The 24,851-nt window shown below is 47.2% G+C and overlaps 1 protein-coding gene across 7 annotated transcripts in view; it reads right to left on the bottom strand.

Annotated features, from left to right (window-relative positions):
• Window positions 1–24,851, bottom strand: part of ZFHX3 (zinc finger homeobox 3) — a 270,299-nt gene that overhangs the window by 224,305 nt on the left and 21,143 nt on the right. For 3 of the 7 annotated variants that reach the window (XR_014019598.1, XM_081273796.1, XM_081273802.1), the window contains exon 1: window positions 7,917–8,395. The exons of 1 other annotated variant lie outside the window; for it this stretch is intronic. The gene's annotated coding sequence lies outside the window, so the exon portion shown is untranslated. 3 more of the 7 variants (XM_081273797.1, XM_081273801.1, XM_081273800.1) reach the window with 3 other exon arrangements.

Below are 24,851 nucleotides of genomic sequence, written 5' to 3'. Positions count from 1 at the left end.
TGGTGCTGAGGATCGAACCCGGGCCGCACGCATGCCAGGCGAGCGCGCTACCCCTTGAGCCACATCCCCAGCCCCACAGCACTCCTTTTAAAGAGAGAGAGGGACTGGGCTGTAGCTCAGGGGCAGGGCACTTGCCTAGCATGTGTGAAGCAAACAGTAACGTCTAACTTATCAGAGGGGTCAAATCACAAACTCAGAGGCTGCTCAGCCCAGATGCACAGGCTCAGAGGCTGCAGTGAGTATGTCTAACTTGGAGGAGGGCTGGGAACCTGCCATCTTGTCATCCAGAAGAAACAAATGCAGCCTCTGTCCCAGTGGTTCTCAACTAGGAACCACTAAGGGGGGTTTCACCTCCCAACAATTAATTCCTAGAGACAGTTCTGATTGTCCTGTGGGGGGGGGTGGTGAGGGGCTGCTGGCATCAAGGGGGGAGGAGCCCATGATAATACATGATAATACACTAACACACAGGCCCATGCCACTCCCAAGTGTCAACAGTCCAGAATATCCCGGAAACTAGGTCGGAGGTCCACTCAAATTTCCAGAAAGGGGGCAGGAGGGAACATCCCTCTGTAAAATGGCTCCACTCCAGGGCTCAGAATTGGTAATGAGATTTAGTGGTCTAAATGACGTGAGAAATGAAAAAATATATATATTACTTTGAAACTCTCATCACTTTTGCACAAGATTGGGGACTGAGTGTCAAGGATGGATACATCTGGGCAGCTCTGCTCTTCAAGGTAGCTGGTAGGAGTGGGGTCTGAAGCTCTGGGTGACATGAGCTAGGCTCGCCTGCACGTGAGGGCCACCTCTTAACGGAGGCTTGGAGTCAGGCAGTCACCGACTTGCCACATTCACCACGCCTGACCACACGGCCAGGCCCAGGTTCCTGGGACAGGCAGCAGAAATGTACAGGAGCTGAGACTGGGCCTGCAGGTACAAGGAGGGGACAGGGCCACAGACGGAGGAGGAGGCAAGGACTGCGGAGCGGCAGGGCTGATGAGAACAGGCCAGCAGACTGGGCGGCCATGCAGGAGGGGTGGGGGGAGGCACATGATAATTAACTCAGCAAGTTGATAGTATTTGCATATAAATGCCTCCACAAATCACTACAAACAAGCCAGGACAAGTCAGGCCTATTAGCATATACAAGCTAGCCCCGGAAGGCCTCTCTAGGTGGGTCATTGAGTGGGCTGCTCACTTAGAAGGCCGCCTGCCAGCCTGGGTGGTGGGGGGCAGGAGAGTGTTGCTGGGGAGGATGGGGACACTGTATCTATTACAGCCCCTTGCATCGCACAGGAACAGTCGCAGGATGTGAAAGAGGTGGCTGTAGTCTCCGCCCAGAGAAGGAAGAGTGGACGAAATGCTGGTCCTTTTGGTTTATTTCTAACAGGGTATTGAGAAAAGACAGGGGCCCTAAGCAGGAACAAAATAAAAGGGGAAAGGATGTGAGATGGGAACTAACATTAATGAAAAGGCTACTCAATGCACTAAGTAGCTTAAGGTGAAGCCCTGTTTTACATAAGAAATGAGCAAGGCTCAGAGAAGTTAAGTGATTGGCCTAAAGTCACAGAGCTTAGGCTGCAGCAGTGCTGAGCCTCTCTCACCCATGGCCTCAGCAGAGGAGTAAGACAGAGCAGAGTGATGTACAGAGGCCCCCCCCCCTTTCCTAAGAGGGGGTTCTTCTGCTTCATCTCTGCCTCTCCCATGAAACTATGAACACTGCACTGGAATGATTTCATATCTAAAACCAAAGAGGAAGGCCACACCTCCCTCTGGTCAAACACCCAGGAATTTGTACCTGGATTTCTGTGATCCCCTTTCTCCACTGTCTAGACAATTCTTAGTTTCCCCAGTAAAGGCAAAATAAGTTGATAGTCTTTCCTAACAGGTGTAAAAGTTCTCTGCTTTCCCCAAAGATACCCATGAGCATCCTTTGAAAAAGGCATGGGGCAGGGGAACCCTACGATTTTCAACTGTCCTTTCTTTGCTGGGAACTACATTTTAAAAGTGAGTCCAGTACTACGTTGTGAAAGAGTGAGCCATGTAGGCCCATGCACACAGACAGGTGCCCAGACTGAAAGTCCTCCTGAATGCCTGGCCATAGTTCCAGACCACATAAAGCGACACCCTTGGAGACCCCGGCAGAACAGAGATGGTATTACATCAGCCTCCTGACACCCAAGCTGAAATCCAGGGGCCTCTCTGCTTTACGTGTCCAAAAGTTGACTCGACATTTTAACAAGGATGCAGATATTCCACAGAGAGTGGAGCTGCTACAGGGAAAGCAGAAACTACTCCCCCACCAGCCAAATGTACATTAAGAACCAAGGCCCTGAGCCAAAGAGCATTTTAGGAAACAGGTCCTGGATTGGTGGAAGACACTTGCATTGTTTCTTGAGCAGTTAAGAAAAACTGTTTAAAAAAAAAAAAAGTTGCTGAGAGGCAGGCAAAAAAAAAAAAAAAAAAAAGCGCCCACACATGCTTTTCCACGTATTTCCACTGGACAAAGTTGTCAGGAGGAGAAAAGTTGTCCAAAATAGGCCACTCAGAGTCAGTCCATCAGTGTGGGAAGCAAGTAAGTTCATGTCTACACATATATTCTTTTTATAGACTTACAGATTCTTGAGAAAAAGAGCTTTTTAGACACTGAAGGGAGACTTCTATATTTGAACAGGTTCTTATAGGACTGTGGGGGGGGGGGCTGCAGGACTGACATCAAATACCTAATTAAGCCCCTTGGTCTTTTCTACACTCTGCTGATCTCACTCCACTTGGACCAGAAGGTTCAAATGAGAAGACACGGCATCACCTCTGAACTGGAATGTCAATGCTGAAATGCAGCATCTAGGACAGACACTTGTACAGGGGACGGTGTGTCCAAAATCTAAATCAGCTAATACCTTGAGAAGAATTTGTCCACAGTCACCTTCCTGGGTGGGGTCAACAACTATCAGGAAATAAGCAAAACTCTTCTTCCTCCCTGCAGGAAAACAGTTCAGACTTTAAGAAGACTCCTTCCTACCCATTAAGAAGCCTATACATCCCCCCTCCCAGCCTGCCTGTCCCCAGTACAGTCAACCCTGCAAAGCCCCCAGGTACTCTTTAACACCCCTCCCTGGCTCCCAGTGTACAAAGAGCAGTCACCAACTCCTATCTCCAGAAGCATGGGGGCAGGGGTCTCATTCCCAGATCAAAGGTTTGTGGCCGAAATCACTTTCAGGACAGTGCGTGAAATCAGCAGCAGATGAAAATTCCACCGTCTTTTCACACAGCCCAGAGGAGCCAGTCTGCCCGGTTCCAGCCAGAGTCCCCTTGCAGATGACTGAAGATACTTCACAAGTTCCTAACTGTTGCCCCCAAAGACCTAGCTCAGATTAAATTCAAGATAAACATTCAAGAGAGCCTTTAGGGCTACAGTGGGATTCACTTCCTCCCCCAAATTAAGCAGGACAGGAGGGGAGAGGAACCCCCTGTTCTTCTCCATCTTCTCAGAGGGATTGGATCGCTTCAGTGCTGAATCCACAGCCACAAGGAGCAAGAGTAGGCAGGGCAGTCCCACCTGCCTCCCTTCCCTGGAAGCCTTGGACCTGACTCCAGGGAGGAGAGAGGATGGAAAAATCTTAGAGACAGTACATGTGTTAATACCAAAGTTCAAAGAGTGGGCAGCTGAGCCACCTAAGGCCTCCCCCAGTACAGGCAGGCTCAGGCCCCTCTGGAGAGGTACACACCAAGCCTCCCCCAAACACTAATCCTCCTGTTGACAAGCCCACATGGAAAGGAAAAAGGGCTTGCCCAAAAGACAGGTACAGCCCAGGCATTTCCCTAAGGGGCCCTGCTTGGGGTTAAAACCAACAAAACAGAAGTCCTGCTAAGAAATGGAGCCCAATTTACCCCTAGGCAAACTTTCTACACCTCCTTTCCTGTTTTTATTTGCATGCTTAGCCTTACAAAAGCAAGAAAACTCTAGGAATTAAGGGTGAAAGAAAGGCAGACACATCAAAAGAAAAAAGACCTCAAATGTTACAAATAAGTAGCCAAGGCAACTTCCTTGGGCAAGGAACTCTCTAGAAACACACCTGTCACAGCTAGACTACTACTGGCTTGCTCTTACTACCCTGTCCCCTGAACCAAAGAATAAAAATCAGAAAGGAAAAAAAAATTCCTGTTGTGTCACTGCTTCTGAAACATCAGCACAATGCTGCTGTCAATCATAGCTAAGCCTTGCTTTCCTTCAGTCCCAAGTTCCTATCCATATAGGAGTCATTTACCATATTAGCCAAAAAAAAAATTTTTTTAAGCCCTCTAACATCTGATTGTCACTTCCCACATGTTCAAAGAGAACAGTCTGGCAGCCAACTTTAAATCATATAGAAAACAAATCCGACAGTTGTTGATTTGGTAGTTTTTCTCCTTAATCTGGATTTTGAAAGCAGCTTGCCAATGAGCCAAGATTTCTGCCCGGGTCTCTCCCTCGGGGCAGTTTGATGCAATCTTAGCTTCTGTGTGTTTGTTTCTCAATTTGAGTGGCCCAAGGACGCAGGACACTGTGCTTTTGGACAGAATAAGCGCCCTTAGGACCTGATTAAGACTAGCTCCTGCAAAGGAATTCCCTTTCCTGGATTCTATTAGAACTGGTTTTCCATTTCCCCAACCACAGTCTTTAACTCAGGCAGAGGATGGTGATTCTAAGTTATGCTGTGATTTCTAACAATAACCATTACACCAAATTCTCATCCCGGAGCATTTGGATAACCCTATGAAGTTCACTGTAATGGAATCTGCCTTCCTGTTGTGTTTTTATGGTAACGCCCCCATCCTGGTTAATTACACCAGCCTTGGGAACCAGAGCAAGCCAACAGGCCCAAACATTGGAGAAATAGGCCAGGCTAACTGCATGCAACCATTTTAATAGCAAATGAAAGTATAAACCACAGCACGTATTGTACCTCTTAAGGTGGCTTCTGTTAAGCATCAGGTGCATCTTCCCTATAGAGCTGGCAAGCATTGGGATGGAGCTTGCTGGAGCTGTTTCAGGCCAGGATCACCAATGCCCACCCCCCAAGTCAAGGCTACATCCCTTGGGTTGAAAAGCAAACTAGTTACTCTTCAAAGGTGCCTATAAAGACAACTCACTTTCTTTGCCATCAAGTAATAGGAACAATACCCCATACTTTTATAAAAAGTTGCTTAGTCGCTTTAAATGTTTGTTTTTAAGGTGATACTTTTGCAACTTTGTAATAAAAATAATTTCCTAAGTAAAAGTCTGCTTTGGGCCCCCAAGCATTTCTAGGTTCTTACACTAACACTTCAGAAGCCCCAAAGCCCTAAGATACACTAAAAAGGAACACTACCACATGGTGACAATAAAGACATGTTTCCCGTACGCCACATGTGACCAGCACTAAAAAAAACTAAGCCAAATCACCACCAGCCCCAGATGATACTTTCCCAGCAGTCTGCAATCACAGATTTATTCTAATGAACTACCCACCTCTGGGTCACCCAAGGTGCACCCACCCTGTCCCGAGTGCACCTAGGAGCTATCATTTAACGTCATAATGATGAAAACTGAAATCTTGTTTATTTTAGCTCCTTGCCACCGGGCAGTCCAATTGGCACTGAGTTTACACAGCAGTTAAATACAATCCCAAAGCTGCAAGAAGTCAGGCACTTCGCTGCCGGGTTGGGATGCCTGCTGGGAGTACCATTTTATTTGGGCCCCCTTGTACCCTCCCCAAGTATTCATTTAAGCAAATAAAAGACAGGAGGAAAGAAATCAAAATTAAAGTTTCAGGTGGTTGCAGAAGCAGCTAAGGTTTATTTTGTCCTGGAATAGTTAGCAAGTGTTTCTCAATGCCTCCCTGTCAATCAAAACTGTCTTCAGGAGAAATGGAAAACAGTAGCTCTATCCCATAGAAAGTGTAGCCATTTAGGGGAATAAAAGAGTTGGGAAAGGGAAATGACCCATGTCATAAAGACAGAAGGTCTCCAAGTCACTTACTTTCTTGCGATTCCAAAAGGACTATTTTTTAAAGTAGAAAAATGCTTGCTTCTGCCTCTGCCCCATGTTGTTAAATAACACTTGTGAAATTAAATAAAAGACCAAGTGTGACCCCAGCCCACTCTGAGAGGCACTTTACTTGCTTTCTGAAAACTATGCTGGAAACCAAATGCAGACAATTTCCTTAGTCCTGTAATTTAAGTAAGGCAGAGAGGCAAAGTTGCTCTTGGCCTTCATGGCTCCACATCCTCTGAAAGGGCGCCTTCAGGGTCCCCTTGAAACAGAACGAACACAAATACAGATGTGCAAACACCCAAGTATGTACCTCTCTCCAAAGACCCCATTCTCAAAACCCTCAAATGATTGAGAACCGTCGTCTCCTGATTCCCCTCACACCCTACCTCTGTTCCCGGTTTCCCACGTTTGGGTAACAAGAAGATTCAGAATCTCAGGTGGCCAGTGGCTGTTCTGATAACAAGAAACAGGCCCACGTTCCCAGCCGCAGCCTTTCTCGATCAGGTTACCTTGGAAGGTGTATGTTTTCCTATCAAATGCAGGCTCCAGTCTCAGCCACAGCTCCTGGGCTTCCCCCTCCAGCCCAACCCACTAGAACTCGTGATTTTTAGGGTTTCCCTTGAAACCTATCCAGAAACCACAGTCATTAAAAGAACATGAAGGTTTGACACCTCCTGAATTTAGGAATGAGGGGACTCCGGGGGCCAACTCTACTAACTTGCACCTGCTGCTTGATGGCAAAGAAACAAGAGTTTCCCCAGCTAGGGTGAGCTTTAAATTATACTCTATTTATTTAGTGGCTTGTCTCCAAGGATCTCAAAGCATGAGATGAAATAAGATGACGTGTAACTTTCTCACTATCTACCTTCAAGGCTTAAGTTTGCTTTCCTTGCTTTGCTTTGATGTGTTTCCCTGTGCAGGCCCCAGCCTGAAGGACAGGCCTTCCCTCTGAGCCCAGGTGGGGCTTCAGTCCTCTCTGAGGCTGTCAGTGGCTTTTAGAGAGTCTCCATGGCCTGTTACATGACACAAATAGAGGGTGGGGAGAGGGATGATCCTCCTGGATTCACCTGTTCATGGGTGTCCTTTAAACCAGTTTAACACACTGTATAGGCAATTCCCTCTCGGGATGCACCATGCACAGGGTTGGGGGTCTTTGCCCTCCAGGTGCTTCCCCATCCTAAATAGGTATATCCAAAGCAGAAAGGACCATTTTCTAGAAGGCTCATTTCCCTCTGACTCTACGAACATTACTTTTTTTTTTTTCTGCCACCGACCTAAACTTGGGCATTCCTCTTCCTTTAACAGGACAAAAATCTTAGCTCTCCCTTCACACACACACCCTCCCCCAAGAAATAAATGCTGCTCTAGTTTTTCCAGAGTGAGAACAAACTAAAATTAGAGGGTGGACAAGATGATCTCCAAAGGTGCCCTCCAGCTCCGACACTCTGATTCCCCCTTTAATTACTCCACAACAGGCACATTCTTCACATTGTTTCAAACTGACCAGCGACTTCTCTGGGGCTGAAAGGGGTGCAGTTTTAGGCAAAGGAACCCAAACTTCTAAATGGCACCAGCAGCACAATTATTTCAGAAGGAAGGAACTAATCCCAAAGCAGAATAAAGAGACTGAGAGGCAGGGGAGGGAAGAGGGGAGGGAGGGAAAGAGGGGAGGGAGGGAAAGAGGAAGGACTGCACTCTGTGCCCAGTAGAATTTAGACGCTCCCACCCCAGGTAGGTTACAACTGGAGTCTAGGAGTTCAAGTGCATCCAGCCTGCCCTTCCCCCACAGGCCCCAAGAGAATGGGAAGTTCAGCCAAGACTCGCGGCACCTGCCTGCAGCGCTAGGCCGGCTGCGCGAACCCACGGGCAGGCGGCGGGGGAGGGCGGCGGCACTCACCTGGCACACAAAGCCTCAGCACACCTCCGGAGGGAGGAGGCACTCGCAGGTCCGGGGGCCGCGCCGGTGTGCGCGACAATGGGAAATTCCAGCGGCACCAGAGCCCCGAACTTACCCACCCCAGGCGGCATTCTCCCCACCTCCCGCTGGCCCCGGGGCTCCGAGGTGGCGCTGGCTAGAAGCAGGGGCGCCGCAGGCAGGGGAGGGGGGCTCATGGTGGCGGCCGGCCGGTGCCCGGGAGGGAGGTCCCCGGGGCGAGGCGGGGATTCACCCACGGGCGCGGCGCTCGCGTCCCCGTCCCTGGCCTGCCCGCCGCCTCCGCGCTGCCCGCCCGCCCGGAATCGCTTTATGTAAATGAAGCTCAACTCGCAGTTTGCAGCGCGCACCGCCGGGGGAAGGGGGGCGGGAGGGGCGGGGGGCCGGCGGGGGGCCTTCGGGGATCCACATTACACAGCAACAAAGCGGAAGGTTAATTTGAAACTCACAGCCCCGCCGCCGCCAGGCTCCCCGGGCAAAGCCTGACATCTACAGTCCTGCCGGACGCAGGCCGGGCTGCTTGCGGTGGCCGCGCCCGCCTGCGGGGACCCGGGGACACACACAGGCGCTGGAGGCCCGGGCTGTCGGCCGCGCTCGCTCCGGGTTCCGGCCTCAGGGCAGGCCGGGGCGCACCCGCTCCTCGCCCGGGGACCGGGGCTTTGGTGTCTCCGCCTGCCCTGCCCCGGGAACCAGCCCGGCGGGAACAAAGCCCCGTCCTCCCGGAGGCACTGACCCCTCGCTCGTCAAAAGTCAGGGGCCGGCCTGGAATCGGACGAGAAGAAAGGGACGTGCCCTCGGCCACAAAAAGCAGCCTGGGGCCTCCGAACCGAAGCCATCGGTCTCTGGGCCCTGTCCACGTCAGAGCCAGGCCACTCTAGCATGGGGACATTAGCCATTGTGGACAGGAATTTATTTGAAACACACACCCATCCTATTAACTGCTTTACAGAACACTTCTGTTTTTCAGCTGCAGAAACTTATAAAAACATCCCTGGCTCTCTATTGAGAGTTTAAGGATAGTTTTTGAACCGCCAGGAGAAAAGAACGAGAGTGCTAGGAAAAGAGGAAGAAGTGACAAGAAAAAGGAGCTGCAGTTGACCATTACATGCTTTAAGGAGACTCCCCTTATAAAGCCACGTTATTTCAGAGAGACAGAGATCATGCCCTTCCCAGGGAGATTCTGCCACCAGGGTCAAAGTAATGCAGACATCCCAGTTGGTCAAAGCAACTGCTGGACACTTTTCTATCTCCCCAAAGTCACCTTTTCCATTCTGATATGCAAAGGCAGCTCTACAGAAATCTCCACCGGAAGTCCCCTATCCTCCCCATCAGAATCCCACCCTCCGTCTGAATCCACTCTGGATTCTCTCAGCACAGAAAAAAGACACCTGCTTTTTCCCTTTCTGAAAACCACCCACCCAGGCTGGCGTTACAGCCTGGAGAGTCTCTTCCTACTGCACAATAATGAACCATGCAAGTGTTAAAAATATAATAAGCTCACCAGGCGAAGAGCAGGATGTATGGAATCCTATTAGCTTTACCCACACACTAACAGGGAGGAAAAGGGATGCTTGTCTGGTGAACACCAAGTCCTTGTGCAGAAGGCATTTTGTGCAACATAATTCAGGTTCAAATTATGTAAATAACCTGTTGGGTACAGACAACCAACCCCTCTAATGCTTTAGTCCAGAAGAGAGACTGAAAAAAAAAAATTTTTTTTTTCCTGCTAGGGCCCTGGGAGAAAAAAAAAGACTGCCTCTAGGGAATCATGTCCGATTAGGGACAAAGGAGGGCACAAGCCAAATTCAGTCACACGTGAGGGAGCAGGGATGGAGTGGGGGAGTGGAGGGCCAAAAAGGAAAGTGGAGGAGGAAGAGGATTTTATAAACCAGAGTATGGTCACTGCAGAGCTGTTTGCAGACTGCCCCGACCTCGGGCCTAAGAACAGGTGGTGTTTTCAAAACACACTGTTATTTATATGTTAGCCACATGAGTCAGGAACACCTTAAAGAAAACCAATTAATAATTTAATTGAAAAAGTGACTATGAATAATACATGAGGGTGATGATGCTAACAATAACACAAGCAAGGTGGCCCACCTCCCATAGATGTCCTGGAAATCTCTTCAGGAAAATCAAGACTGCAGACCCCTGCTCCTCACCTGGAAGCAACCCACAGCCTATCTGATAAATTACAGACAACAAGAACATGTTTATACTCACAGAAAATCTAATTTAGCTGTTTGGTCTTAACTTTTATGAATGGGGGACAACCTTGAAATTTGGTGACATCATAAACTTGGTGGGGCCACAGATAAATACCTTCAATAAAATGAAAAATGGAAAACCCAAAGCACAAGGTCTAAGTAATCTGAGGAGATGAGAAGGTACTAGCAGAACCCTGAGGGGACCTGGTCCAATTCTGCCACTGTCCTAGGCTGTGGGTGACCAGCCTCCTGCACCTCAGAGGCCTGATAAACAGAACTAAGAAGGACCCTGGGTCTATTTTCTTTATCTTAATCGTACAACAGCTACACACATGGTGAGGCCTACTCAAGCCTGCCTTTGTTCCCAGCAAAAATTTGACAGGTAAGCCACAGGCAGGTAATGTACGGCCTCCGTACAATTATAAATGTAAGGGACAGCACAAACCCTGGAATGCTATAGCAACTAAAACTTATTTTCATCATTAACAAAAACAAGACATCTTCAGAGGTAATCTGCAACTTTTGCACTGACATGTGGAACCAACAGTTTCTCTGAAATACATGCTGCAGATTCTATCCTCCAAGCTCTGAAAAGCTCAGCTCTTCCCAGGGCAGCTGCCTGATGTTAAACCCACGGCCTACCCAGCAGTGACAGCCTGACATTCTCATCGCTCCATCCTGAACACTGTTGACAAATAAACCCACTCTCAGAAGAGGCAATTCTTCCCTTGCAGTTCTCCATACCCAGTCTTGTCTCATCTGGAAAGCGTAACTGGCAACAGCCAAAAGGATAAATATTTAAAAATAAATCAGGGAATGCTAACCCCTTCCTCCACTCCTCCCCTTACCCATTCTCTAAGCCAGAGGCCTGCCCCCTAATGCTTAGCTGGCTGGCAAATTACAATGATCCAACCCAGCCAAACCTGCTCTCCTCTCCCTCCCTCTCCCCCACCCCATACAAGCTCTCTCTAATGCTGTATCCTTTCACTTCGGCAAAGGTAAATATGATCTCTGAGCGAAGATACAGTGGATGTCAGCCTACTGGGCTTTCTTCACAGCACAATTGGGTTTAGGTGGATTTGTGTGTTCTTCCAGCTCCTTCTATTTTTATTAAATTATACATCCACACTGATTTTAAAACTTGTGCTTAAATAATCTGGAGGCTTTAACAAAGAAAATCCTAGCGAAGGGCAAAAAGCCACAAACAAATGTCCCCGAAATAAATGACACGTTTGAATTGTACTCCGTGGCCTGAGTTCACCCCATCCTTTCCAGGCAGTTTTATTTAAAGGCCTGTACCCACTAGGTGGCCAGGCCCTCCTGGGATGGTACAGAGGGCAAGCTTTCCTCCAAACAGCCCATGCCGGCTCGCCTAGAGAGCCCGTGGAGGCTGGGGCACCAAGGCCTACCACACACATTTGGATTCATATTTCCCTGACACAAATCTCAAGGCCTCCGTGTACCACTGCAGTGCTAATTCCATAGATTAATTTTTACCCCCAAATCATAGGTGGAACATTATCTCCTTTACTTACCCACCCCTTCCCAGCTCAGCCCCTAAATCTGTCAATGATATATACAAAAAAGACACAAATGAGTAACCTTTATTTTTAGAGCTGTGTGACTCAAGAGTTTTTTCATTTTAAGTCTCAAAGCCCAAGTCTGAAGAAAGCAAAAATACAGAATTTCTCTTAAAACAGCTTTAAATGTTAAGAGCTTACAGACTCGCCCCCTTTTTTAAAAAAATAAAATAAAAATATTTCTGAAAGGGCAAAGAGAATTTGCCATGCAAGACTTTTATACCCAAGGGGATTCTTACATTTGTGTTTCTAAACCTTGAAATTGAGAATTTTAATGAAAAGGCAGACAGATGCTTAAGGACAGCATCGCAATCAGGGTCCATACATTACAAGAGAGAGTGGTGCTTTGTTTGGGGCCAAGGAAAAAAAGAGGTGAACTCCTATTTTGATCCTGGGCCATCCCCAACTGTCTGACACATCCCTTTACACTGGCCTGATGCAAACCACTGAATTCTTGGAGGGGAAGCAGGTTGGAGGCAGAATAAAGGAAACAGGAAACAGGAGAGGAAAAGAAAGGGGGAGGGGATATTGCCTGTTTACATAAATCCTATTTTTTTTTTATCTTAACACAGTATCAATTCCATACTACATACACCACAGTTCTTCCAGTTACGAGTTTGAACAACCCATTTAATAGTATATCAGACCCACAACAACCAGGACCAGGTTTTGTTTTAAGGAAGAATTTCATGTAGGTTTGTAATTTTTCTCTATCAAACAGCCGCTTCTAAGTAGAGGCCAGAAAATTAGAAAATAAACAACAAAAAAAGAGATGACCCTGTTCATGGTTTCCTCCAAATAATTCTAGAATCCCATTTTCTTATCTTTTCATTGTAGTGCATTTTTGTTCAAAAATCTGTGCTAATCTGACTTCAGAGCCCAGAGCTGAAATTTCACATATCCTCCAAGTCAGCCAGTGTTTTTAGAATTTGGATTTCTATTGAGGCTGTTCCAATTGCCAGTGAGGCCTACGGTAAAATGTGCTTCATGCTGTTCCGTTTGTCTCTCTGCAGACAAATAGAAACTGTGAAATTTAAAGAATGGATGAAAAAAAAAAATCTAAAACAAAGAGGTTAAAAAAATAGGACAAATGTTTTTGCTTTTGTGTCTCCCTGGAGCAATTGTTTGGGGAAGTCTGCATTGACAATAACCATGAGAAGGCCATCTAAAGGCGATGCGCTCACAAGGGGACTCCTTGCCTGCTGCCTTTGGTCTGGGAGAAAAAGTACCTTAGCTCCGTTCTCCAGGAACAAAAGGCCAGGGCCACGGAAGGGGGGAGAGGTTACGGGGCTTTCACAGGGAGCCAAGTGTCAATGCTGGTTCATTTTTCACCCGTCTTAGTTGGAAAGCAACTCAGGGAACTTCCTAATGACTGCTTTTCCCTCTCTCCCTATTATTTCTAAACCTAAAAGAACAAAATAATTTTTTTTAAAAAACCTAAAACCCACCATCTTATTAGAGGAAGGACTTTGGGGCCTAAATAGCTTTTCATCTTTCCTTTGCCCACCCTACCTTTTTTTTTTTTTTTTAAGAAGGGGGTTCCAATCACAGATCACATGGAAATAAGAGACATCGGGTATTATAGTTATTTGTAGTTAATACCAGAATGGCCTTTATATTGTCAAGAAGACAAGGAATAGGAAAAAGAAAAAGAAATGGTAAAGAACAGGGATAGAAGGTGGTGCTGGGGGGCTTCAGGGGTAAGGCCTTGAAACAGTTTCTTTTTCTCACAGCATGAAGTCCCTAATGCCAGCTTCGGATTTGCAACTGAATCAAAGTCTCAAAGTCGTCATTACAAGGTAGGTTTTTTTTTTTTTTTAGGGGGGTGGTCCTGGAGAAGTGGACCATAAGGATGTATTAAAGACAGACAAGGTGTGGCAGGGGTGGGGGGTGCCACAAAGAAAGGAAGCTGAATCATGCCATGAAAATACCAGGGCAAGAGGACATCCAAGTGTTTAACCAGATTTGAAGCTGAAGCCATCTTCCCCAGCAGGGACAGGTGACCCTCAGCCTTTGAACCTAGACCTGGCAGCTCTGAGCGTACCCCCCTTCCCCAGGCAGCCACAGCCTCTGGCTGAGAAGCAAGGTAGGGGGAGGGAGGAGAGGGCCCTGCAAAGAAGCACAATAAACAACTCAAATATGAACGGAAATGACATCAGCAAAGTGAAGGACCTGTTTACTGCAGATCAAAACAAAACAAACTTCCAAACCTTTTGTGTACACAAGATAACTCTATAAAAAGCCTTCCTAAAATGTCAGCAGGGTTGACACATCAGCATCCCAACAAGAAAATAGATGACAGTTACCATGGTGTGGGGGGCAAAGGAAAATGGGCATGATGGGAAGAAGATGTGTCTGTGGGTGGGGGGGGGGGTCAAACCAGAAGGGGCAAAAAACCCAATTGCTGTTCCCCCCTCTGCTGAGCCTTAATATTTATTGGTGTTTATAATGTAAAAGCCATGCTCTGTGTTTCACTTAATACAAGGCCAGACAGCGCTGTCTAATGAGGCAGCATTACAATCAGCTTGTAATACTGAATTTTTAATGCTGCCAAGGATTCTGTTACATAATAATATGAAAAACAGAAGCTGAAAGTGGGCTCCCAGTGACAGGACCTTTGGAGTGCCACAAGCCTGGACTCCCTCCCCTCCACCCACTCCCACCTTCTGATCTGCAATCAACCCTCCATCCATATGCAGGAGGCCGGTATGGAAGCCAAGAGGATTTTAGGAAACCCACACTCATCATCATCATCATATTATTACTGTTATTATTATTTCTCTAATCCTAAATTTTATTCCCAGAGTTTGAATTTTAGCCTATCTGGGGTTAAAAGTGTCAAATGAAGGGAAGGGGGGGACTGAGGAGACAAAGGGGGTTGGGATGGCTTATTTTAAGCAAAACAAGCACTTTGGGGAGAAAATTATAGAAGGAGAAAGAACTAAGGGGGTGGGGGTTTGCAGTCTGCGGACCATATTCATAGCTGCCGCACTCAGTTTACATTAGTGTAATTTAAAAGCATATATATAGCTGCCGTTGCTCCTCTCTGTAATACCCCAAGACTGTAAATCTATAACCACTGCAATGATTTAGTGATTAAAAACATGATAACATATTGTGTAACTGCAAACCACAGAACCCCTGCCAACTCTCCTCTCAGATAAAGGGAAAAAAATACAGAAAATGTGTTGCTTGCAGCAATCTTCCTAAATCCAAAAGATTTTAATAAAAGAACCTATATAGTAAATGGATCAGGAAAGGGCCAGTGAATTCTGTGTGAAGCCAGCAAAGGGAAAAGGGAAAAAAAAAAAAGGCAGCTTTATGTGGGATTCTTTTCCTTGTACTAACAAATTAGGACCTAAACATGCCTTTTCTTTTCTCTCTCTCTCTCTCTTTTTTAATAGTTTGTTGTAACTGGAATAACTGGTCTTGTGCACTGTCTTGCATATTCAAAGCTGCTTTGTAATCGGATCTGGAGACCCAACCTTATTTGCCTGAACTCAATAGGGGTTTTTCTCCCCCTCCTCCCTTGTTTTGTTTTGGATTCAGTATTGTGGGTTTTCTGTTGTTGCTGAGAGCACGGTCTACGCAGGCAGAGGCTCTGCTGCCTTTAAGCTACTGAGCAAACACCTGAGAGGGGGAGGCACAATTTGTAACACGGCAGGAGGAGCCTAAAAAAAAAAATTATATATATATATATATATATATATATATACACACACACACACACACACACACACACACACAAAATAAATAAATAAATAAATAAATAAAATAAAATCAAAGCAGCTGTAGGGGTTTTGGCCTCTGAGCAGCTGACCTGACCCTCTTCTGTATATTCTTTTATTTCCCCATTGCAGGATTCCTGCACCTTGGGTCAGATTCGAACTCAATGTGACCCCGACGAGAAGGCAGTCACAGAGCCCTGGAAAACTGCTCCATATTTAATGGGGGGTTGGGGGGGCTAAGTGCATATGCATTCAGGCTCCCCCAGTGTAGACACCCACACAGTGTGTACACACACACATCTGTCAGGACTGTCAGGCCACGAGGCCAGCTCCAGCCCAGCTTTCCCAGCCCATTCCACTGAGAACCTAAACTCTCTTTGCACTCCCCCCCCCCAATAAAATCTTCATGCCTACAATTCTACCCATGAACACACACATAGACAGACGAACACTCCTTCAGAGGCTTTATATGTTTAAAAAGTCCACAGATCTGAATTGCCTCCTCCCTGGACCAGAGCAGGGCAGTTTATTCAGAGAAATCAATAGGAAAGAGCATTTGCAAATATTTATATAAGCCCTGTGCGTTTCAGCATTAAGTAATTAAAAACTAAAACCCAGTGAGGGGGAAGGGAGGAGATACACAGAGGAAGGCTGCTGGCCTCCAGTGGGTTTTCCTGCCCACACCTCATCTCCCCAAACCGCAATCCTTTCAAAACTGACTCTGTGTACACTTTTTATCAAATCCTGTTGTGCACCATTGCTAGACTATTTCAAAATCATCTCCAAATATGGATTCACCTACCACCAAGCTTTCAAGAGGAACTGTAACTGTCTATTCTCTCACACACACAGCAACTCTTACTTTTGACATTGCTTCGATCTCGAGTATATTACTCTCTTATATTCCTATCTCTAATTTACTTCCGCCAGTAAAAGAAACCTAACATCATAACATGAGAAGAGGGCCTCCGAAGGAGTAATTCAATAAGCAAATTCCCACCCACCAGAGCCCCAGAATACTTCCCACTCCCCTCCAACTCAGGATACCTATACTTTGGGGGTTCAGCATCCCAAACCCCCTGCATGTGAACAGATATATTCTCTCCTCTCTCTCTCTCTCTCTCTCTCTCTCACACACACACACACACACAGGGTGGGGGGGGGGAACTTGAGCAAGTGAAGGAGTTTTAAAATGAGCTACTATGGAATGGACTTCCCTATATTGTTCCAGAAGGCTGGGCAGTAAATTCTGGTGATTCTGCCTCTAAATCTGCTCTGAGAAGCAGAGCAAGGCACTGGAGCACCCACACTACAGATATTGTAGAAATTTACAGTAAATGTAGGTACACGATTGCAGCACACTGCCCTATTGATTATGCAGATTGGGATCAATCTTCTCCCCTCTCCCATTTCCCAAGCTTCTTTCCAAGGACCTCCAAATAAGTTGATCTGTAACTAGCCATTCAACCAAAGTAAGGAATGAAAAGTAATTTTTAAAATATATATAATAAATCCTCAATTGTACCCACTGAAAGAGTTCAAGTCTTTTTAAATTCCAAGCTGAATTTATGTTCTATAATTTGCATTACAGCCAAGCGATCACTGTATGTCATATTCTTCAAAGGTACTTAACAAACCCCCCTTTTAAAAGTCAGTACAACTGGAGGCCAGAAAAAGGCAATCAGCCTCCTTCTTCCACACAGTCCTTAGATCAAGTTTCAATAATTGAGACCAATAAAAATTGTCATATTTACCCTACTTCAAAGAGACGAGGGGGAAAAGTTAAGAGTGGGTGATTTTTGAAAGCACTTGTATTCAAAGAATTTGCCATAGTGGAAGGAATTGCACATCTGACAAAAGTCAGATTCTGAGCAACAGATTAATTCACAAAGTTAAATACAGATATAGATATATATTTTTAATAGCTCCACAAAAAGCCTACAAGTACTGAGTCCATACACAATTTAAACACGCTGCATGAAATACACTCAGATCTACTCTCCAATAGATATGCAAAAGGTGTACATTAAAATGCATAATGCAAAATTCAGGAACGTGGTTTTTGCATCTAGGAGAGCCAGGCGAGGGGTGAGAGCGGAGAACCCAACGTAAACAATCCCAGATTCGCGTGAGCAAAAAGAAAAAAAAAAAAGAAAAGAAAGAAAGATAAAAAAGGAATCCTCTGATCTGATGTCTCTCAACTCAGCTGGTCGGGAAAGGCCAGGCAAGCTAACTCTGACCCTGGCCAGCGGCACAGCCCGGAGCCCCCGGGAGCCCCTAGTGTCCAGGGCAGAGCCCCCTCTGGGCGCTCACGGCGCTGCCAGTGGGGCAGGGCGGAGAGCTCTCAGGTAGAGGTTGGCGCGGCCGCCTCGCCCCCTCGCCCCCTCCCGGACCCCGGGCTGCGAACAGGCTCCCGCGTCCCCGGCAAGTCAAGCCCCAGCGCGGAAGGCGCCGGCCGGCAGCGGCGGCGGCGGCGGCGGCGGTGGCGGCGGCTGCTGCTGCTGCTCCGGGCCGGGTGCGCGCCCTGCGCGGCGGTTCAGTCCGGGGCCCCGGCGCCGCCCGGGGTGGGGCAAAGTTGGGGGCCGGGAGCGGCGGGGGCGGGGGCGGTCGGCACCGCGGATCCTCCCCCCCCCCCGCCGGCCGCCGCCTTTGTCTCGGCGCAGGGACCCCGGCAGCCCTCCCGCCCTCGGCCCGCGCCCCGGCCGGCCCTGCCCGGCGGCGCCTCCAAACTCGCCGCGCGGGCCTCGCCCCGGGCGCCTCCACCCTCCCGGGGGTCGCTGGCGGCGGCGGCGGCGCGGGGGCCGGAGAGGAGGGGGCGGCCGGGGCTCGGCGGCGGCGGCGGCGGCGGCAGGAGGAGGAGGAAGAAGAAAAAGAAAGAGAAAGTTTGGCGCAGGGGGAAGGCGAGCGGGACGCAGCGAGCGAGCAGGGCGCGGGCGCGGGGAGCGCGGGCGGCGGCGGCGGCCGGGCGCGGGAGCCGGGAGGGGGCAGGACGAGCCCCATGCAAAGCAGCCCGGGCGCCCCGAGGAGCCCCGCGTCCGGGCGGTGGCGGCGGGAGGAGGAGGAGGAGCAGGCGGCGACGGCGGCGGGAAAAAAAAAAAAAAAGAGGGAAAAGTTGCCACTTACGCGGTTGCTTCTCCGGCGGCGGCGGCTGCAGCGGCGCTGCTGGCGACGGCGGCGGCGGCGGCGGGAGCTGGCGGCGCTTTTAATCCCGAAAAGAGGCGCTCGGGCCGCGGAGCCCATCAAGGCAGCAGCGGCGGCTGGCGGGGGTCGGTGGCGGTGGAGGACGCGCTGCTGGCGGCGGCGGCGGCGGCGGCGGAGCTGGAGCGCGCTCGGCGGAGCCCGGGGCGGGAGGCGGCCGCAGCCGGGGAGCCGGAGCCGCCGCCGCCGCTGCCGCCGAGCAGCATGGTTGGCGGGGAGTTTACAGCCCCCGGAGCGGGCAAGGGCCACGGAGGAGAAGCGGCGGCGGCGGCGGCAGCGGCTCTAGGCTGTAATTGGGATGCAAAGCAGGCGGCGGCGGCGGCGGCTGCGGCCGGGAGGAGGAGGAGGAGGAGGCGGCGGCGGTGGCGGCTGCAGCGGTCGGAGGGGACGCGCTGGAAGTGGGAGCTGATGAGTGAAAAGAAAAAAAAGTCTTTGGATCTTTATTCTGCTAATTAGTTTCCTGCAAAAAATGGCTGTGATTAATTCAGTGCGCATGTGCTTCATTACCCAGGCACGACGGGAAGGGCTAATTAGCCACCTTCTGGATCAATAAGATTCAGCAAAAAAGAAAAGGGGGAGGTGGAGGGAGGCAGAGGGGAGGAAGGGAGGAAAAAAAAAAAAAACCAGGGGAAAGTGATGAGCAGGACAAGGAGAGCAGGAAGAGAGGATGGGAGAAGAGCCTAGGAAGAGGGAGAGAGGCACCAAAAGTTTATGCATGTATTAAAAACACATACACACACGACACGCGCGCGCGCACACACACACACACACACATACACACACACACACACACATACACACACACACACACACACACACACTGAGAAGTGAAATGCAGAGAAGCAACAATAGGGACCTAGCTAAGATTTTTTTAAAAGATTTTTCCTTTCTTTTTTTCTTTCTCTTTTCCTTCTTTCTTGTAATTTCCTTTCCCCCTCTTTTCTTTTTCTTTTTTTAAGCAAATGCAACAATGCTTAAATTAATAGGAAAAGAACATCTTCAAAGAAGAGGGGGGTGGGTAATAATGGAGTGGGACAGCTTAACGCAAAGGTTTAAGTGAAAGACCAGAGGCTTAGAATAGAGGCCACTTTAAATTGCAAATCCGAGATTTTTAAACGGAGGAAAATTACCTCCCCCCAAACCAGAGGAGGAATGAAGAAAATATGGAAGAAACTTTAACACATACCATAGACTATACAAAAAAAATATAATATGTTAATTTTCTCTTCCGAAATAGGACGCAATCAATCTTCTCTGGTTCTTTAGAAGAAGAGGGAAAGAGGGGCGAAGGGGATGATGATTAGAAGAAATGAAAGGGAGAAAGTGAATCAGAACTTAAAGGGGGGCCACTTTAGGAAAGACAAGAAAAGAAAAAGTTGCATTTAGAAACAAGTCCAACTTTCTACCTTTCTGTACTTAAGAAAAAAGTAAAATCAATTTTTTGTGTGTGTGTAAAACCTGGAAAGCAGATGTTTTCAAAACACAGGAAGCTATTTTGTCATCAAAAGCAGGGATGTAATAAAGGCAGTGAAAAATAATTTCAGACTAAATTCATAAGAAAGAAAGCCAATATATTTAAATAGCGAGGAAAGGTCTAGTGTGTAGAAAGAGGGGAAATTACATACCCCTTCCCTAATGCGGGGGGGGGGGGGGGGGGAGTCTTACAGCTACCTCCAAGAGTTTGGAACAGAGTCTCAAAGCCAAAGGGCTTGAAATAAGAGGATGGATTTCAGATAAAGACTAGGAGCGATACATCCCACCAGAGCCCAAAGGAGATCCCTGGAATCAAAGACAGCAGCCAGGGACCCTGCTACTGTACCGATTCCCAGTACATCAAAGCCGTCACTTAGGCTGGTGCATGGTACCTCCAAAAAGCAAGCAAACAAATGCAGGAAGAACAGTCTCTCTCTCTCTCTCTCTCTCTCTCTCTCTCTCTCTCTCTCTCTCTCTCTCTCTCTCTCTTCCCCTACTTTCAAATCCTAGCCTTAGCGTCACTGCTACTGCAATAGATTTTTTTTAATGACAACTGTGTATTTATGTAAGTTCTAAATATGAACTAGTACCACTGAAATTACAATGTCTAGAATAAAATAAAATGCAATCTGCACTTTTGGTGATCTTCAAACAAATGTAAAAACAACATTTATGTTTTTGAAGGCATTGGTAACACCAGGTAGAGAGGATGAATGCGCTAAAACTTATTTTTATCCGGGGGAAAATTTTTTTTTTTTTGCACCAGCCTACCATGATTACTTATCTGAGAAGGAATTTGGGAACTAATCAGGAAATCTGTTTGATTAGAAAGTAATTCTTCATTTTGAGAGCTTTTCCAATGCTCTTAAAAGCATGCAAGACTAGGGGGAGAAACCGGTTTGGGATTTTGCAGTTACCTCATCTAATCCTTCTGAATTCACTCTGGGGATAATGCTTTTTTATTTAAGGGGGAAGGGGGGGAAGGAAAATACACTTAGAAAAATCGGGGGTTTCCTCTCCATGAGCCAAATCTGGGTTGCCATTCAAACTTTTCCTGGCTGCTTTTCCATGCGGGACAGCTGATCAATAAAGCCAAGTCCAGCCTGGCTTGCTACAGGTTTCACCAGTCAGTGCTTGCAAAACCTTTGTCATTTTCTAAAAATAAAAAAGCTAAAAGTTATTGTAGAAGAAGGGGCTTTTTTTTGTCCCCTGCACAATGTGTCTTTTGTGAGGTTAATGCCATTCTGGGCTCTCGATAGCTCTGGACAATGGGAACCCTCCAGGAGCTTGCAGAGACTCTGGCTTTTTTCTTTCTTGCCTTTTTTTTTTTTTTAAGGGAAGGATGAAACATTCCTACAGTCCAAATACAACCTCTACTTTGATTAAATAAATATTTATCTTTATTGTAGCCATTGTATATTTTTACCTTCAGTTTGTCTGGTTTCTGATTATTATTTTATATTTTTCATTGGCAACAGTTAATCTTTTTTTTTTCCCTTTCAGTTCAAAGTACAGGTCAGTGTAAAATGTAGCTGACTGAAGGAAGACTGGTAAATTCTGAATTTTTCCATAATACATCAGGTAAGGAAAATTGTTCAGACCCTCAGGAGTATATTTGTTCCTATTTATCTGTCTTCACAAATCTTCATAAATCTATTAGTTTATTTTTTTAAGATGCAGCAGAATTAAATTTCTCCCTTGTAGATCTTGAAAAAAAACTTAAATACTATGTATTTATTCTCTTTTAAAATGCAAATAGTAGTAGAAGTGAACTTGTCGCTTATTTCTTCTATGAAACAGTGCGGAGGAAGTCAATATCTTCATGGTATAAGCTATTTGGGGGGAAATTCTGGGTATAAACGTATTTCATGTTGCAATATAAGAAAATGTCAGCTTAATCTGGTAAATACTTATGCTAATTTTACTGAGTGAATTCGTTACAAGGAGGAGAGGTACCAAGCTTGTATGATTGAATAATGCTTAGACGATAATCCAGCATCTATATGGATTATTTTATGTACAAAATGAAAAAAAAAAAGAGCCAAGAAATTTAGAATCTAAATCCTTCACTTAGCTGGCAAGAGGGCAGAAATTTTAGACCAACCTGTTTTAAAGACATTTACAGTGGGGAGGGAAAAATAGAATGTAGGCTAAATACTGCATTGATGTATACATTTCTCTACCTCTAGCTCAAGTGAATGGATGGATACACACACACACACACACACACACACACACACATACATATATCCACACACAACGATTAATGCATAAAGGGGTACATAAATATACATTTGAATGACTTTAAATGTCTTTGCATCTTGTGTGTGCGTGAAAATATATGTGCACACAAATATACAAGGTGTACATAAATGCAGGTGCTGTATAGGGCTGTGTGTTTGCTCTCTTGCTGGAGGTTTGTGTTTTCAGATCTATTTGGGGCCACTTCTTTTGCAAACATAACATAGTGATATTGGTTTAATGATGAAGATGTAGATGATGAATTTGAGTAAAAATCTGCTCCCCTGAAATTTTCAGAATATGTGTTGTAATGTGAGTAGCTTTTTTTTTTTTTTTTTTTTTGGTCCAAGGACTAAAGATGCCATGGGCCAGTTTTAAGGGGGAAGGAAAGAGAAGGGGGTGTTAAGAGTTCACACTTTGGAAGAGTCTAGCTCTGGGCCCTAGGTTTTTCTTCTACAGGGGGTTTGAGGACATAGAAACATAAAGGAGGGGGAAGAAAAAAGAAAATCCCGTGTGGAGGCAGGGGAGGTTGAAAGGACACCTCTGTACAACTCTAACGCTGGATCTAAGAGAGGATTGGAGGGCGAAGAATGTGCGGGTCCTTTTTTTGAATGCGTATTGTTATTCTAAGTCTATTGTATGTACGTGTTGCTGTCCTTTCATTTGCCACGACAACATATGGATTCCATAAATGCAGACATGCCGAAGTGCATCTGTCTGGGTAGTTAACACGATCCAAACATCCCTTCTCGTTCCGCTAACTCGGGCTATTCCTTGGGCTCCCCAGCAGTGCTCCGGCTGGCCGGCCGTGCCCCCAGGCTCGCAGCACCCCACAGTCTCGCCCTTTTGTGGTCTCTGCATGGACTCCAAGGTGCTGCGCTGAGGAGGCTGGCTACTCGCATTGCCGCGGTCAGAGGCGCGGTTGCTGCTGGCCTCTGAGCGCGCGGGGAGGAAGGGGTTAAGCTGCCCGAGCAGGGCGAAGGGGCTGTGCTCATCCCAGAGCGAGGTGCAGCCACCGGCAGCTGTGATTTAGGGGTCAAGTCCGAGATCACCTTTCTCATGCCTCTGGAAATGGCAGAAGATGAGGTAGGGAGGGAGAAACAGGAGTGAGCAGCAGCCAGGCGCAGCACGTGGCGCTCCATCCATCCAACCCCCCCCCCTTGTCCCAGCCCACCCCTTGACCCCCAGACAAATCAGACAGTTCCCTTTGCTATTAGGGGTGTGGGGTGCGGTTCCTCTGAGTGTCCGCAATTACTCCATTTACGCGGCTCTGTTCTATGGTGAAACCGATGTGCCCCGACCCTCAACCATCAAATCAGAAAGTTTGCTCTCAGTGCGCTAGGGAGTGAGCAGCTGGGTGTGTGTGAAAATTGTCCCCCTTTTACAAGAAACAGGAGTGCCTCTGTCAGGAGGAGGAAGTTTGGATGTTGGTGCTAGCCCCTCATCCTGGAGTCTTGCACCTCACAGTCCTAAGCTCATGTACACAGTGGTGTTCATTACATGCAGCTTCTTGCTTTTTATGCTTATGTTCTCCTTCAAGAACTTTCTCTCCCCCAACTAAGGCAGTCTGGAAAATTCTTTTGTCAAAATATTTTTCATGCCTGAAAGATAACCAAAAACCAAATTCAGATTTGTTTCTGAGTTGTTTCACTGAAAAAGAGCAAAGTGTCTGAAGTCCTTTTTTGTCTTGTGGCAGCGTTGGGAGAGCTAGGTTTTGGGTCTCAGCACCCAGGTGATGTCTTGGGGACCCTGGGGGCAATAGGGGCTTTCAGTGAGAATGAGCTTCCCAAAACCATCTCCAGGAGTCCGGGAGTTGGGGACAAGAGCAACTCTTTTGGAAAGTTACTCCAAGGGGGTGGGGGAGACATTTTTGGTGAAAAAAGAATTGGCTCGAAATGATAGAAAGGGTAAAAATAAATTCTTGGGGACAGGAGGCAGGTGGGGGGGGGATGCATAGAGAAGGCAAGGAGATGAAAAGGAAGTGTGTGGAGCCGTTCAGCCTCTGCATCCAGAACCAAGAGCAGACCAGCTGGTCCAGAAGGCAGCTGAGGTCTGTCTTTCTATCCCAGCTGCCCCCAACCCTGCCAGAGCTTCCGACCTGCAGAAATCAAACCAAATTGGCCACTCCAATCCAGAGAGGTTTCATCCAGGGGGAAAGGGGGAGGGAACAATCCTTTCTCCCTCCTCCTCTTCCTCTTCCTCCTCCTCCTCCTCCTCCTCCTCTTCCTCCTCTTCCTCCTCCTCCTCTTCTTTTGAACTCCTGATTCAAAAGAGACCACAACCTATTCTTGAGTGTCATCCCCAGTACATGGATTGTGGGCATGTTTCATTCTTTCCTTTTTCCTATTTCTCAGAAGTTAAACCCTTTAAAGAATTAGCCTCAAACTTGGAGCGACTGGTCCTTGAAAGAGTTCCAAATGATAAAGCCTGTCCTTCATTTCGAATACATAGCACATTGTGAAAATGCAGGAC

The sequence above is a fragment of the Spermophilus citellus genome (genome assembly GCF_964194105.1).
Source record: "Spermophilus citellus genome assembly, chromosome: 18".
Taxonomy (NCBI): Eukaryota; Metazoa; Chordata; class Mammalia; order Rodentia; family Sciuridae; genus Spermophilus; species Spermophilus citellus.
The sequence above is the reverse complement of the archived record's forward strand: the minus strand, read 5'-3'. Positions and strand labels throughout refer to the sequence as shown.